This window comes from Protopterus annectens, chromosome 11.part0, assembly GCF_019279795.1.
Source record: "Protopterus annectens isolate FY-2018-M chromosome 11.part0, PAN1.0, whole genome shotgun sequence".
Lineage (NCBI taxonomy): Eukaryota > Metazoa > Chordata > Ceratodontiformes > Protopteridae > Protopterus > Protopterus annectens.
In genome coordinates, this window is record NC_056745.1 from 1,466,835,672 (window position 1) to 1,466,852,516 (window position 16,845).

At 40.9% G+C, this 16,845-nt stretch overlaps 1 protein-coding gene across 5 annotated transcripts in view; it reads left to right on the top strand.

Moving 5' to 3' along the window:
* The first annotated feature begins 245 nt into the window (after positions 1–245).
* Positions 246–16,845, top strand: part of ASB15 (ankyrin repeat and SOCS box containing 15) — a 520,090-nt gene continuing 503,490 nt past the window's right edge. For 2 of the 5 annotated variants that reach the window (XM_044088770.1, XM_044088771.1), the window contains exons 1-2: positions 246–331; positions 16,147–16,187. The gene's annotated coding sequence lies outside the window, so the exon portion shown is untranslated. Of the gene's footprint in view, positions 332–608; positions 919–16,146; positions 16,188–16,845 lie in introns of those variants that run through there. The other 3 variants (XM_044088772.1, XM_044088773.1, XM_044088774.1) reach the window with 2 other exon arrangements.

Below are 16,845 nucleotides of genomic sequence, written 5' to 3' on the forward strand. Positions count from 1 at the left end.
ACTCTGGATTTTCAGTCACATACTATGATTACATGTAGCATCTTCTTTAACACATCAGCATGTGAATTATTTTATCTGTTCTGGCTGTTTTGGTAAGTTATAACATATGGAGCCTTTTATTTGTGTACTGAAACTTGACAATAGAACAAATTCTGTCTGCTGGTGTCAGTGTGTATTCCAGCTATGTGAGGTCAGACCTAAATGAAGATACCAACTGCTATTTAATTTTAGAAAACATAACCGGACAGCCATTCTCATGGGCTGCATACTATTGCTATGCGTTTGGGAAAACAACATCAAAAATAACTGGACAGAATGAGGTTCTGAGAAGGTGAGAAATATTCAGTTTTTATGTCTGCTTTATGTAAGTGGTCAGTGAGCACTTATTCTGAAAACTAGCACATGTAGTATTCAGGTTTCCATTTTATTTCTGCATACCTTTAAATGTCAGTGTAGTGGTGATTAAACACAAGGTTATCTAAATGTGGTCTGTCAAAACAGCTGTGTCAGAGAGTTATTTTTAAATATTACGGTTTGACACAGTTCACAATTCTTAGCAACGAACATTGAAAAAGCTGGACTATGTTATGACCAGACACTGTAACAACATGAGATTAATGCTGTATTTATTTTAACTGCACTATTTTTTATTGCTTTGTTCTTTATTTACTTTCCTTTGGTATTAGTTTACCTACCGTTATTCATAAAATGGGAAGCCTGATCCTGAAGCCTTTTCTCCTTAGGCAGGATAAGCAAACAAAATTGAATTCAGCCTAAAGAAATACCAAAGCCTTTCAAAGAGATTTTGTGTGCCTCTTAATTCTTTGGTCATGAGGAGGTCCATGGAGACAAATGTGCGAGCTGGTTGTGGTAAGGTAAATTAAGGTATCAGAGAGGGAAGGAAAGGGAAACTGCAAGGTAAACGAATTTAAACAGAAGTGGTGTGATGACTGATCTGTATCTGCTGATGTGTTTCACTCGTTTATAATTACTTTACTAACACTTTCCAGTTATGTGTGACTGTTTTGTGTTAGTTACTTTTTGTTGAAAGTGCCATCACACAGGTTGCCATGGTAGATGTAACAAACACATGGTGTGACCATAACAGACATAATAGAAAGGGCATAAGTAACTAGTGACTTCCTGTATAGAATATACATCTTGAAAATAGTTCAGTAGAAAAATAAACTTTTCTGTCATTTTCTTAGTTCAATAAAGTTTCCTTTTAGTTCATCCAAACTGTTTTATTTTTATTTTTTCAGAGATACCACCTGAGGCTTACTACACAAAGTTAGGGTCTGTTAGTTGTTTCATAGTTGTTTTCCTGCACAGAAGTGTTGAATGAGATGCTAGTATGCTCTCTAAATATTTGAAAAGCATCTGCAAAGAAAAAAATATTCAGAATTAAACAGTAATCGATGAGGCACGTATAAAAACGTTATTAATTCTGTTTAGTATTCATTTGTTTACTAAATACTTTAAAATAGTTTCTTTATGATATGTAATGTATTTTTATTTGTTAAATAATAAACCCACTCGGCACACTTATGTGTATCAACGGTAGCTCGGTAATACTATATCATTAAAGGACTTTGGAACTCTTGCACAGTTTGCAAGTAGAGACTGAGGGGATCTAACCCAGGACTAAAAAATGAAGCTTACTACTGCCTGACAGTTAACTTTCTGTAACTGTTTGATTAATCAAAATGACACAGTTACCAGGTTAATGAAGTATAATGAAGTAAGGGAAAACAGAAGTTTGCTCTGCATGGGTCAAATAATGGTAATGTATGGGACCAAGCATATCTCATGCGATCCAGACACTGTGCTATGATATAGCTCAGGAGCTCTCTAATTAAACGTAAGCCACTTCTCTACGTTTTGATAACGTCTTTTTCATTTATTGATTTGATTTCCTTTCCTTTACTGGGAAAGTAGACCAGACAAATCTAGTCAGATTCAAACTCGTTTTGGCTAATATAAATCTCATTACAGTGGGATTGTTAAGCCTGTATGAGCAACGTCAAGTAACATTGGGCAGGGATTGCATTATTTAACATCTAATTTAGAGGAAGGCCTAGCAGTAGTGTGACAGCACATTTTGAGCTACTGTGTTAGCAGTACCTGAATGGTGGATATACGTTCCCATTCTTGATTCATTTGTACTTTGAAGCAGTCTTTTTACATGATTGGGCACTACATTTTCACCCTAACAGGTAAACTCCATCCACTCTCTAGGGCCTTTCCTTTCTACATCTGGAGATCCCTAGACCATGAACTTCATTCACTAACCTTTAGCATATCAAACTAAGAAACTTTATGTATTTCTACACCCTTAACTATTCCTATCCTACACCACAATTCTTCTAAGCATATGCTCCCTTCTAATATTCTAACCCTCTGCCTGACCATCACGCTTTACCTTAATCCTACCTGATTAAAAAAAAAAAGTTGTAATCTACCACATTACTTTTATTTAGTATTGCCTATCTAGTCAATGTTTTATTATTGCATCTACTCCTGTGTACTTATTTAGTATTCATTACTTATTTAATGTGTGCTTTAATGCTTGCTATTGTATTGTTCCTGTATAATGTCTTAACTTTCATGTATCATTTGGAGCTTTCCTCCCCAGGCCTCCACTGAAAATGGGTTCTTGACCTACTCGGACTTTCCTGGTAAACAAGTGTTAAATAAAAAAAATAAATAGATAAATATTAAGCCCATGACAGAATTTGTTTTTCCTTGAAAAGAAAGATAAGACTAATTTCTTTCTATACTAATGACTTTTTCTCCAGACATCCTGGGGGAGATTCATGAAAGTCTACATGATAATACTGTGTGCGGGTGGGCTCAATGCACACAGGGGTGTGACAAGTTTTAGATACAGTAAACTCCACGCAGTGGGGCGCAGTCATGAGCAAATACAGGAAATTCCATGGCATGCAAATTACAGCATAAGTAGGTGAATTTTATGCTAATGAAGCAAATCAACATGGTGGAGCAATTCAACAACCTCTAAATTAACCGTGTAGACTCTGTGTTCATGTTGGCTGTGTTTTCGGAAACTTTCCGCATACAGCCATGGAAAGGAGTCTACACAGAAGCAAGAGCAAGTAAAAGCTCTTAAATGTTGTACAAAACTGACCTCAACATGTAACCCCACACATATTATGACCTAATTACACAATGTGGATGCTAGAATATCACTGTTACAAAATAAAAAAAAAAATTGTAAGGTCCATGACATAAATGCACCTTTGCTCCTCCAACCCCAAAAGCCTCCAAAAGAAAATGTAGTTTTACATAACGCATGCTGCTACTATGTTTGAACATCCTGTAATAGACTATTATATTGTACTGTAAGAATATGTAGTATGTAGCAGATGTGTGGGCAAAGTAGTAGCCTCCCTTGTATTTACAACATTGTGCTCCAGTGCAGTTTCGCCACGGACATGGCTATTAACCATGTAGATTCCACGCTGTCAGAATGGTGAAGATGTAAATTAGTTATTTTGGCATTGCTGAATACCAAAAAAGAGTAACCCTGTAGGGATGTTCACTCTGTGTAGGCACGTTCATGGTGTTTTTGTTTTCACTGGATGCCAACACTGAGTGATGATATCAGGGGGGTGTATCAGGTTACACTTTCAAAGTTGTACAGGTCAGTCTGTAGAGGATGAAGGTGCATGTAAGCTATGCACAAATTACAGGTCATATGTCATTCTCAGAATTTTGTTGTAAAATGTGACGTCTCTGTCCATTTTGAATAATTTTTGTATGCACACCATTGCACAATGGAGGAATGAATGAATGGCAGCTTTTGCTGTGTTTGTCTTCTAAATAGTCCTACGGCACCACATGTATGTGTAGGGCTAGAGTGAAGAAGGTCCTAGGTTCGAGTATAGGGTGGGCAAGCTTTCTTTTTTTATGCTAAATATTTGCATGATATCATGGGAAAGGAGGAAAGTAATTACAATTTTGCTATGCTTACTTTTTTATGCATAACTGTGAGGGGGTGTGCGGAGGTCTGCCTAGAGCAATGACGAGCAAGCAGCAGGTGTATGTAATAGTTGCTAATTACGGTATAAGCAGGTGAACTCCATTTTCATGAGCCAATAAAACACAGAGCAGCTATTCTACATGCCATAAAGCAGCCATGTAACCTCCATTTTTGTTTTCCTAAATACTTCAATACCATTGGAGTACAGACAAGGAAATTTTAACTGACACAGTGCTAGGGGCTACTGCAGCTATTCTACATTTGCATGTGCTAGAGGGTGACGTCTGTGCTGCTGTTGCTGCTGGCAATAGGCCTGAGCTAAGGAGAAGAGTGTTCAGGCCCAGGGTAGTTTATCAGATGCTACATGACCTGGAGATTGTAGAGCACTACAAGTTGGACAAGGACACCTTACAAGAACTCTGTGAGCTCTGCTGCCCTCAACTCAGAGACAGAACCATTCAAGGGGAACCCATCCCAGTGAAAACTAAGGTATGTGCAGCTCTTATAATATTAGCTACAGGCACTTTTCAAAGACCAACTGGGGACATGATGGGTGTGTCACAGGCATCAGCATCTAGGATCCTCCACCAATTCCTGGATGCTATGCTCATACATGGCAGTGAGTACATATGTTGTCCCCATAGTTCTGAGGAGAGGGCTGGTAATATGCAATGATTCTACCCTGTAGTGCACTACCCTAAAGGACTGGGTATCATAGATCGCACTTATGTACACATCAAGGCACCACCTGGTGAGCAGGGTAGAAGCTACATTAACCACAAGGGATACCTCTCCATCAACTACCACGTCATGTGCAATGCCCAGGAATAATCTTGAATGTGTATGCCAGCAACCCTGGCAGTTATCATGACTCCCATATCTGGCACACATCTCTGCTGTATCAGATGTTTGGTAGGGGAGGCATCCCATAGGGCCATTTACTGGGGGATGCTAGCTATGCACTGGAACCATGGGTGATGACACCCAACAGAAATGCACACACATCCACAGAAGTAGACCATAATGAGGCACATGCCCAAACCAGAAACATCATAGAGCATGTGTTTGGGCTGTTGAAGTCACAGTTCCAGTGTTTAGATACATGTGGTGTAGCCCTGCAGTATAATCCAGAGGCATGTGCACAAGTCTTCACAGTATGTGCCATGCTACACAATCTGATCTTGCGGAAACAGCTGCAGTAGGATCAGTTAGTGAAAGGGACACACATTTCCCCACTAACACCTAGGTCACCACAGCCACAGTCAGAGTACGACTCAGAGGAAAAACCACCAGCTGCTGTGCCTGCAGTCAGACATAGTTGTGCTCAGTATGCCCTTGCTTTGGCTAAAAGACAATGCATAGCACATTTACTGACCACCTAGGTGCCTAATACCTTTCTCTTACTCACACACATAACAAAATTGATGCCAGGCAACTCACACAACCTGTACCTCCTCATGTACTGGCTGTGTACTCCTAGCATCAGACAGAGTCAGCCCCATACTCAAAATGTGTACACTGCTGCATTTACAAGGTAAGCCCTGAACGTAGAGTGTAGTTTTTGAATGATATTATGGCATACCCCAATATTTAGTAGGTTGGAACAGTAATTAAGTAAATAGTGCCATGGATTTGTGCAAAAAGTACTTTAACATGTGACAGCAGAGACCTTTACTTTACTTATATGTGTCCATTAGTAAGTACTAGGCCTCAGGGGTCAAAGATTCACACAGTCCTACCTCTGAAGTATGCTGATGCTCACTACATGGCCTTATTTTTGCACTCTACCTTTGTACTGGAAAATCTGTAAAGAGAGAAGTTAGACAGAACTGATACACATTGCAGTTTCTGACTTCATAACCCTTCCCAAGATCAAACAACAGGCAGGAAGCAGAACAAGGAGAGTAACCAGAGCATCATATCCTTGTTTGTGGCATAGTAGTAACAACCTTGCTTACTCACAAAAGAACAGGCTATGCATGTTTATGTCATAGCAGTACACAAGCTGCCCCCCCAAGAGCAGTGTAGCCTTGCTTGTGCCTTAACAGTAACTCAACAATGGTCCCCCTAAATGAACTGTATATAGGTTCATAGGTTCATAGGTTCATACTAGGCTATCTGCCCGAGGGCATTTATAAGCCTAGCCAGAGTGTCCTTGGCTTTCACAACCCATTTTAAATTAATTTTGTTATGCCTTTTTTTGAGGTTAGTATACTGTGCCTCTGTCTAACAGTGACACAGAAGTGATACCCGGGGTAAACCTACGATCTCCCATCCACTCATCAAGATTCCTCTTGAAAAGAGTCAATGTGGGACTCTGCCTAACCTGGACTGGGATTTTATTCCAGAGTGAAGGGAGCCTCTGGGTTATGAATCTGTCCCTCCAGCATGTCCTATTTATTTCAGTGCTGAGGTTCAAGTCTCTCGAGCACGTAGCTCGATGGGAATTAGATTTTCTGAGGTGCAGCATGTCCATTAATTCCGGGTTGGACATGGCTTTATATGTCAGGCACGGATCGCCTCTGAGCAGGCGGTATGCCACTGAGTAGAGCTGGAGGTTCTTTAACCGGGCAGCATATGGCATCTGTTTGAAACCTTTGATCCTCTTGGTGAGGTACTTTTGGGGTCTTTCCAGTTGCTGCAGGTGTCTGGTAAGGTACACCCCAAAAGGGGCATTGTACAGAATTATGGGCCTGATGAGGGATGAGTAAAGAGGCACAATGACCTCCCCTGATCTAGATGTGAATCCCTTCATGATTAGGTGGGCTATATAAAATGTTTTTCTAACCACTTTGGCCACGTGGTTGTCAAATGAGAGATTGCTATCAACTTGGGTCCCCAGGTCCCTAATGACTTCTTCTGTACTTAATGGATTACCACCTATGTGGTAATTTGTGGGCACTTTGTTTTGCCAAAGGGGATGACTATACACTTTTTGGCGTTTAGCTTGAGGCCATGGCTCTGACACCAGTTGTCTGTTTCTATGAGGCCCTTTTGGAGGATGCTTGTGTCGGCTGGAGAGTTGATTATGGCACCCAGTTTGCAGTCATCTGCGAACCTGGTCAGCCACAGTCCTTCCGTGTTGGCCTGTACTGCGAGAAATATATACCGAACAAGAGAGGTCCCAGGACTGAGCCTTGTGGGATGCCGCTTGTAACTGGTTTGGAGTCTGACATGGCTCCAGCAATTCTAACCATGTGGGTTCTGTCCTTGAGCCAGTTTGCAACCCATCTAGTGACCTAGGGGTTTATATTTAAGCTGGTGAGCTTATCTATAATGCCCAAGTGGGGTATTGTATCAAAGGCTTTTGCGAGGTCCAGGTAGGCTGTGTGGACCACCTTCCCCTCATCAATGGCCTTGGTGACTGTTTCAAAGAAATCAACCAGGTTTAAGAGGCAGGATCTTCCCTTAACAAAGCCAAACTGGGTAGGATCCAGTGTCTGTAGGTCCCCAATATCTTTATTTATGAGGTCCATGATGATCCTTTCCATAGCTTTGCAGACCAAGCTAGTCAGGCTTATGGGGCGATATTTTCAGGATCTGTTGAGGCACCACCTTTGAGGAGAGGGACCACTGTTGCTGTATGCCACTCTTTGGGTACATATCCTGTAGTAAGGCTAAGATTGAACAGTAGTTTTATGTTTGGGTTTAGCTCTTCTTGGAGTTCATGTAGGATGCAGCCCGGGACACCATCTGGTCCCATTGATGCTGTGTATTTTGCTTTGGAGAAGGTGGCTCTTACCTGAGCATCTGAGATGTCAGGGGGGCAGCACTCTGTTGGGATAGATATTTGTCCTTTTGGTGGGGGTGGGGGGGGAGTTTGCACTGAACCTGTCAGCTAGGATGTTGGCAATGTCTGTGGGCTCTGTGTATTTTTTGTCATTTTGGACTAATTCTGAGCATATCTGGGAATTCCCACACAGGTTCCTAACATAACTAAAGAAAGCCTTGTGATTATCCTTAGTGTCCTGTGCAATTTTTCTCTTGAAGCTGGCCTTAGATGATTTTATGAGTGCCCGTAGTTTTTTGCTAATACTGATCAGAGATCCCTTCCCTTTTTGGGATTTTGCTCCATCATGTAGTAGCTTCCTCCTTCTATTGTATAGTTTGTTTATGGCTGGGGTCCACCAGACAGGAAGTCTGCCTTTGGAGGATTGGGTCTTGGTTTTATTTGGGATTGCATGATCCATGCATTTCTGAAGGTGTTCATAGAATGCGTTTATAAAGGATTCTGCGGTCTGGGCCATATTTTCCACAGGCCCGGGGGCTTTGAAGGATTCCGCCTATGTTTTGAGGCATGTGAAATTTGCTTTAGAGAAGTTTTTCACTGTGGTTTTCTGGGCAGGGGGTGGGGTCAGGATGTGAATATCCAGTGAGATTAGTTTATGGTCTGATCTTACCAGTGAGGGATACACTTCTGGTCTGGAGCATAGTGTCCCCATGTTGGTGATGATCAGGTCCAGTATGTTTTCCCCTCTTGTGGGAGTGGTAACAAGTTGTTCCATAGCATTTGAGTTTATAAATTCTAGGAACCTTTGGGCTAGAGTGTTGGAGCTAGAGTAATGCTCCCAGTCTTTGTTTGGCTCTTTGTGCCATCCCACATGGCCTTCACTTGCTGGCAAATGCATATCATAGGACTCCCAGTTAATATCCACACACATTGTAAGGCCAAGGAATCTGAATGCCTTACACACTTGAATGTCTCACAGTACTGGTCAGATAACTGATGAAGTACCAAGAAACACATACAAGTAAGACAAAGCTGTATATTTGAAAACAGAATCCTAACAGGTTTTTGATCAGTAAGTGCACTATGTCCAAATATAATAAAGAGGGTTAAAAGTACAAGTCACAGCTGAAGATCTCGTAGCAGTGTGCATTCTCATGCATTTGTTTGTGTAAACAATGACTTCAGTCCTTTGCTGCAAAGCTGTTTGTGTGGCAAAGAGGGCTAAGGCATCCATCCTGTTTTCTGAATCTGCAGTGGTGTAAGAGTTCAAATCCTGAACTATGTAGAAATATGTGATATGTAGTACCATTTTGTATTGTGTATGTCATACTGTGTTTTTGCTCATTTCACATATGTCTCCCTTTCCTTTTATTTTCCTACTTTTCCTTTTTTTATTATTTCACTATTTTCACAATGCCACACATGGTGCAAATAAATGACTGCAGGTCTGGCTGTGCTCATGTGGCTTGTGCAAAGATGGCATTGCTAACACTGGACCACCTAGGAAGCAGACAGGTAGACATTGAAACTGGATACAGTCAATAAATGCTTTTGGCCATCACAAAAACCCAGCATGCAGTAACTGTCACACATTAGCAATGCGGCTCACGTTTTCACACTGCTTACCTACATGCAAACAGCTGTATCTTGCATGTGTGTACACTTAGTTAACCATAGCGCAAATCTGCTGCCCAGTGCACACCTTTGAACTGTTTAGTTATTTGTAGAATGCCCTGATTTTGGCATCACACTTTTGTTCTGCTCCTCATAAAAAGTTTGTTTTCTGGCAAAAAAATTGAAAATACTTGACTATTGAAGCCAGAAAACAAATGACACACGTTTCAATTTCAAAACTCCTACCCTTCAGACAATTCATATTAGTGCAAAACATGTTATTCTATCAACTGTATAAGTTTGTAAGAGCGGTATGTAAAACGTGTCCCTATGTTTGTTCTTTTTCCAACCCAATATATATGGCTTTGTCTGGATTCCTTGCTATAAAAGATTGAGAGGTATGCTCCAGTGTGCCATGGAAATGTATATATGATACTGGCTTATTTCAGTCCATGTGTTGGCCACACACCCACAAGCATTACAACCCTGGGATCTCAATTTATTTTTTTCCACACATATATTAACCATACAACAATGTTTAATTTATAATGTGTGCTCCCTCATGGTCAAGTGCCAGTTGGTAGTGCTCACAGCCTTGCTCTGCTAAACTTAAACATCCAAATATGCTCAGTAAGGGTACTTGGGTTGTTATACAGCTGGGCAGCCTAGGGCTATTAGGCTATTAACCTCATATGATGCTGTGACCCTATGTGCCTATGCAGGTATTTGAAGCTGTTGTTCCTCACATTGCTGATGTCATCTATTTTAAGTTCACCTGCACTTCTGTATAAGCTAGACTTGTTCTGTGGTGCATGCATTAAGTACAGTGTTCTGTAGTCTGTGCACTTAGGTAGGGGTTCTGTTCTCACTTCTGTTGACTCGTGTGTGTGTGTGTGTGTGTGTGTGTGTGTGTGTGTGTGTGTGTGTGTGTGTGTGTGTGTGTCTAGCCTGCAGAATAGAAGTGTTATCCTGCAGTTACTTATCCACTGGAATGGCTTGCCATTTTTTGGATAGCTGCTCATCCCTACACAGTCATTCCATAATGGCCTTCCAAGGTGTTGTCTCCCACAGGGCCTGCTGATGTCATCTAATATAAGCTCACCTACACTTCTGTATAAGCCAGACTTGTTCGGTGGCATATACGTTAAGTACTGTGTTCCGCAGTCTGTGCACTTGTAGTCAACTGTGTGTGTGTGTGTGTGTGTGTGTGTGTGTGTGTGTGTGTGTGTGTGTGTGTGTGTGTGTGTCTCTCTGTGTGGGTGAGTGAGCTGTAACTTGATATTACAGAGAGCATTTTACACCAGCAGGTGGGACACTGTTATATTCTCCCCAAGAGACACTGCTGATGTCATCAGCTATAAAATGTCTGCCACACTCCAAGTCAGCCTTGTGCTGTGCTGCTTCTGTAAAGTACTGAGTTCTGTAGTCTGTGTAGTTGAATAGGGGTTCTATTCTCACAGCAGTCAACTGTGTGTGTGTGTGTGTGTGTGTGTGTGTGTGTGTGTGTGTGTGTGTGTGTGTGTGTGTGTGTGTGAGTCAGCTGTAACTAGATATTACAGACATTTTACACCACCAGGTGGGACGCTGTTATTCCCACATGCAGACAATGCTACTGTATATGCATGTATCTCACTAGAGTATGATCAGACAGTGGCCTAGATGTCAGGCAGGCATCACATCATACGATACAAGGGCATGATCAGAAAGTGGCCTAGATATCAGGCAGACATCACATCATACAATACAAGACCGATTGAAATGACATGTGTTTTAATCTGTACAGATACATCATGGCATGGTTTGTAAACTCTGTGTTAGCTTGATGAGAAAGCCCTGTGGGGTGTCCAACAGATGCATGTTTCTGGTGAGCTACATGCAGCAGAGAGCATGATAATGTACTGTTTGATGAGATTATACTACAGTGATGTCATGATACTGTACTGTTTAATGAGATTATACTACAGTGCTGTTATGATACTGTACTGTTTGATGAGATTATACTACAGTGCTGTCAAGATACTGTACTGTTTGATGAGATTATACTACAGTGCTGTCATGATACTGTACTGTTTGATGAGATTATACTACAGTGCTGTCATGATACTGTACTGTTTGATGAGATTATACTACAGTGCTGTCATGATACTGTACTGTTTGATGAGATTATACTATAGTGCTGTCATGCAATCCAGAGATCTGAATGTGATGGCCTGACTTATGATGTGCACCATACGTTTGTACTGGATAATCATTAAAGACTACAGTTAGAAAGTCATGAGACACATTGAGTTGTTGACTTTACAACCCTTTCAAGCGAATACACTACAGAGTAGTAAACAAGTAAAAGCAGTACACACACTAGCGACACAAAGCTTCAGACCACGAGGAACCTCTAAGACCAGATAGTACCTTAACGCAATTTTATTATTTTTTTGCACAATACAACAGCAGCATTTTCGCTACTCTAACAAGGTAGCTTCATCAGAGGAAGTAAAACAAGAGCTAACAACACGCTCTTTTTAAAAGTTGGTGCTGGCAATATGATTACATCACTTCCTGAAGAAGTTTTTTACAAAGGATTTTTAACAGTATAAACCCAAAAGGCTAACAGTATAAAATGTATACATTTAACTAAAACAGAAAATATAGAATTTATACAATGGAAAATGGTCAATGGACACATTGTTTCTATATTGACTATTAACAAGAAACATACTTGTAAGTCACTAGTCAATTTCAAAAGAAAGCTGTTATACTTCAGTACAGTTACTGTAAACTGGTTATTAAAACTAAAAAGATGTGTTAAAAGTTGAATGTACCTAAACAATTTAAAAGTGTTCTGGACCAACTTGTAACATCAACATAAACAATCATATATCAGACCTAAAGGGTGCTTAAAGGCACAAGTTTTAAGTAACTATTAAAGGTTGATAGTGTGTATATATTTATATACTCACATAATTATCAAACAACTATATACGATAAAAGAGCCTTAGTTAAGGTATAAAGCAGTGTATGCAGTTTCAAACCACTAATTACACTCAATAGTAAAAAAATTATATATATATAAAACAAGTCAATAGCAAGGTCTCATCACTCCTGCCAATGAGAAAATAAAAAATTGAAAAAAACATAAAAAGTCCAATGTAACATAAGGTAAAATACAAGCTTAAACTAAGTTGGACTAAATATTATAAGTATAAAATAACACATACAATGTTCATCTCAAATAAGATTTGTACTTTAATACAGGTGCATTATATTACAGCTTTCGTTAAGACCTGGTATGTTGAAAGCATCCAGTTTTAGTTGCCACTACAGAGTAGTGAAATGATGATGGTATCCATTGGACAACTCGGCATGGCAAATATAATTCACAGGTACAATTAAAATTTAAACAACACAAATATAGATATACTAAGTAATAATGTAGCTAAGCACCCTGTGCATCAGACACAAAGCATTAGTTTCCCTGAATCCAAAAGAGAAAAATCAGGTATATGTCACAGTTATCATCACTTGCACATGGTGTTGTGTGTGTGTGGGGTGGGGGGGGCAGGAGTCCTAGGCTGACAACAAAGGTTGCTGAGTGTATGTATGTAAGAATGGGGATACATGCAGGCTGAATTATGTAACTGTTGTGTGTGTCTGTAGGAGTTCATCATGTGAAAGCGGTGTGTGACAGTGGGCATGGACAGCCAAGCTCAGTGCTAGCTCTACTTCTTGATATGTAGGACAGGTTTGAGCTGTGCATGGTAGAGTTGTCAGTTCATCGTTGTCGCCCCCGACCATGAGACCTGGCTCTGCCAGGAGATGCACTGGCACCTCTACACCTAAGGTCAGATGCAGTGATACTGCCTAACTGTGACTTTTGTCTGGTTGATGTGCTCCCTTCATGGGAATGCCCAGAGCCACGACCCCATGGTCTGCCATGTCTGGGTGTGGATAGTGCACTCCCTGATGGTGCAGGGAAAGTACTGCTACTATAGAAGCATGATAAGGGCATGGGCAAAGTGGCTAGCAGCAGATGGTGTGGTTGACCTATGCCCATGTGGATGATGTCCCCCTCCCAGCAGATGTGTCATCACACACAATGCATGGTCCATGATTTAAACCCCTTGTTCCATCCCAGACACTCCATGTTCCAACATATCATTCAACCTATCAATTGAAGGCAATCATGAATTTCAGACTGTGCTACATCTAGACACCTGAGTATTTGTCTGGAGTGCCTTTTAGAACATGCATGTGCCTCCATGATGGCCCAAAACATCTGTTGAGTGACAGAGGAAGAAACATCTGCACCAGGTGGAGGAGGGACAGCAGGCCTCCTCAGAGCACCCCTATCAACACTCCTATGTGACACTTCACCAGCACTTTGGCTACGGACAGATTAAACAGGCATTGAAGCCACAGTAGCCACACTCCCCTGATCAATGGTTTCATCCTCAACCCTTCCAATATCTCTGGCCTCAGTGGATTAGGTAGGCATAAGCCTACAGGCTGTGCCCAGGAAAAATTAAGGAGGTCTCTGGATGTCAACCTCTGTATCAGATTCAACCTCTGCACCCCCAACTGTGCCTCAGTTTGGCCACCATCATCATCAGTGTCTGTTGAGACACTGACATCAGGTGTCAGAGTGCCCACATTCCAACTCACATGCTCACCTGTGATAAAAATGGAAAAACACAGGAATATCCTGTCACTAATACAGACAGTGCAGCAATACATACAACAGGCCTGAGAGGACACGTTATGAGATATCTTGAAATGTATCTTCAGTACTGACATAATTGTAATAGGCTTACCATCTGCAGGAAGCCTGTGTCTCTGTATTCCTGATGGTCCTGAAATATGTAAAACAAGAGGTAATGGCAACAGCATCACATTTAACAGTAAAATAGGGGGTAATACGTTTACACCTCTATATATACAATACCTCAAATGTCAACACGAATGTGGCTGACAACTTCAAATTCAGCTTCTAACTGTAGCAATCCTAAATCCACCCACCTAACAAACAGCTGACACAGACATCTACATTACTGAAGTTAGTGCTCTATGCCACAGTATTCTAATTAGCATCTAACGAAACATACCTGGAAGCTCTTCTTGGGATGCAGGAGTTGCACCTACATCAAAAACATAATGTGCTATGGATTGCTGGGAGCTGTCCTGGATGGGAATGTTCACCAGGAATTCTTCAGTGGAGGTGAGAGGGGGTTCTGCAGCAGGGCCTCACCTGTGACTTGACAATGTCACTGAAGCTGAACACCTATGTCTGTTGCTCTGTGCCGCACCTGCTCATATGTGCAATCGTATCGCCTAACTGAGTTAACGTTGGCCACTAATTCATCCCAAAGAGCTGTATGCTCAGCCATTTTGCCCCCCCCCCAGACAGCAGCATGTTGCTTTAAGACATTGATTATCAGATTATTCTCTGCATCTGTAAATGGGGGCCTATGGTGAGCAGACATATTGTGACCTACAAGACAAAAGACTGATAATACATTTGGAGCGCATGAATACAACTTAACTGTTTACCGATAAAGCAGTAAAAGAAAGCTGTCAGTATTTCCCCCTGGCTAAACATGTAAGAGTCTGCGTATTTCTATAAATAAGATGGACAATACAAAACAGGGAGATGAATAAGAGAAACATACCCTTATTTGGGATCTATATTATAATCTCGACTGTTTAATGGATCAGATACATAAAGATCAAACTTTATACATCAACCATTAAACAATCAAAAATGTAATAAAAAAAAAATTTAGAACAAAAAAAAAAAAAGCAAACAGGTGTAGGCAGGGGGGACAAGCCCCCCTGCAACCCCCCCCCGCTACTTAAATATGCCAACTCCAAGATCGCTCTATAGTGCAGGAAAGGGAAATCTTCCCTTTCCGCAACATACTACATTAAAGTCCAATCTTGGAGTTGGTATATTTAAATATTTAAATATAGGGGGGTGTAGGGGGTGCAGGGGGGCTTGCCCCTCTGCTTAAACCCATTAGGGTAAGCATTTAAAGTTTTACATTTTTTTTTATCTTCGAAGTTACTGAACTTCAATAAGATGATGTCGACCATATTGTATTCGATGTTCCATAACTTCATGATTATAATGTAGACCCCTTATTTGTGCCATAGCAGTAAGTATAATATGCTCACCCACCCAAAACAACAGTGCAGTCTAGTGAGTACCCTACCACTAACTCATCGTTGCTCACCCCAGACAAAATGACAGCCTAAAGGTTCATTGTGCTAACAAAGCATCTTTGAGATGCTAAAAAGTGCTATCAAAGGACCTGTCCATGTAACATGTGTACATATTTATAACACAGCATTCCCATTTCAAGTATTCTCAATGCTGTGTACCTGTGAAATGGCTTGATAACCAAGGCCAGGCCATCACTACACTTCTAATCATACAGATTAAAGTGTGAAAGCCATTACTTCACATATATTCTTTACATTCCAGCATATGCATTATGTAGGTAACAAAATGGGAACATACCTGATGGAGTGCAATACTCCTCTCTAGAGAAATACTGTGAAGAAATATGGTTGTTTTAGTGAGTTGAACAATGTACTAACTCTCCTCAGCATCAGTTTAGCTAGCTACACATTTGCCTTTTTATAATGGAGTGCATTATTAATGGATTGCATCTGTCTTTGTCCCTGCTCCAGAGATGCTAATTACTGCATAAACAGGTGAATTGCTTGCTAATAAACCAATCTTGTGAGGCTATTCAATGAGATATAAAGCATCCATGCAGACTTCATGCTGTTTTTTTCCTAGGGATATCACAAAGTGTGGAGTACAGACACAGCATTTACAAGGTAAGTCCTGAACATGTACTGTAATGTATAAAACTATTATGGCATGTACTTGTATTTCATCATGTGGTACAGTAAGCAGGTAAAAGGTGAGAGACGTGCATAGAAAATCAAGTAATATATGACAGCAGAGAGTTATTTCACTTGTATGTGTCCATTAAAAGTAGTAGTCTTCAGCCATGCAAGATTCACACATTCATAACTCTCTAAAGTACTGGTGGTCAGTGCATGACCTCAGCTTAACATCATATGTTTGTAATGGAATCTCTTTACACAAAGAAGTTGTGCCATAGCAGGATCTCAGCTTGGCCACCCCCTCGTAAGAACAGTGTACCCTTGCATGTGCCATAACAGGAATTCAACTTTGCTCCCACCACCAAAAAAGCAGTGTATGGCTGTTTGTGCCATCCAACCAGGCCTTCATTTGTTGACAACTGAATATCATACTTCTTCTTCTGGCTTTTCCCAGTTAGGGGTCACCACAGCAGATCACCATCTGCTCATGATTGGCAGTGGAGTTTTATGGTGTTGAGTTGCCAGCCTGGCACCCAACCTTCAACAGAAGGCACACACATGCACACACTCATTCCTAGGGCCAATTTAGTGTGTCCAATCCACCTACAGCATGTCTTTGGGAGGAAACCGGAGCACCTGGAGGAAA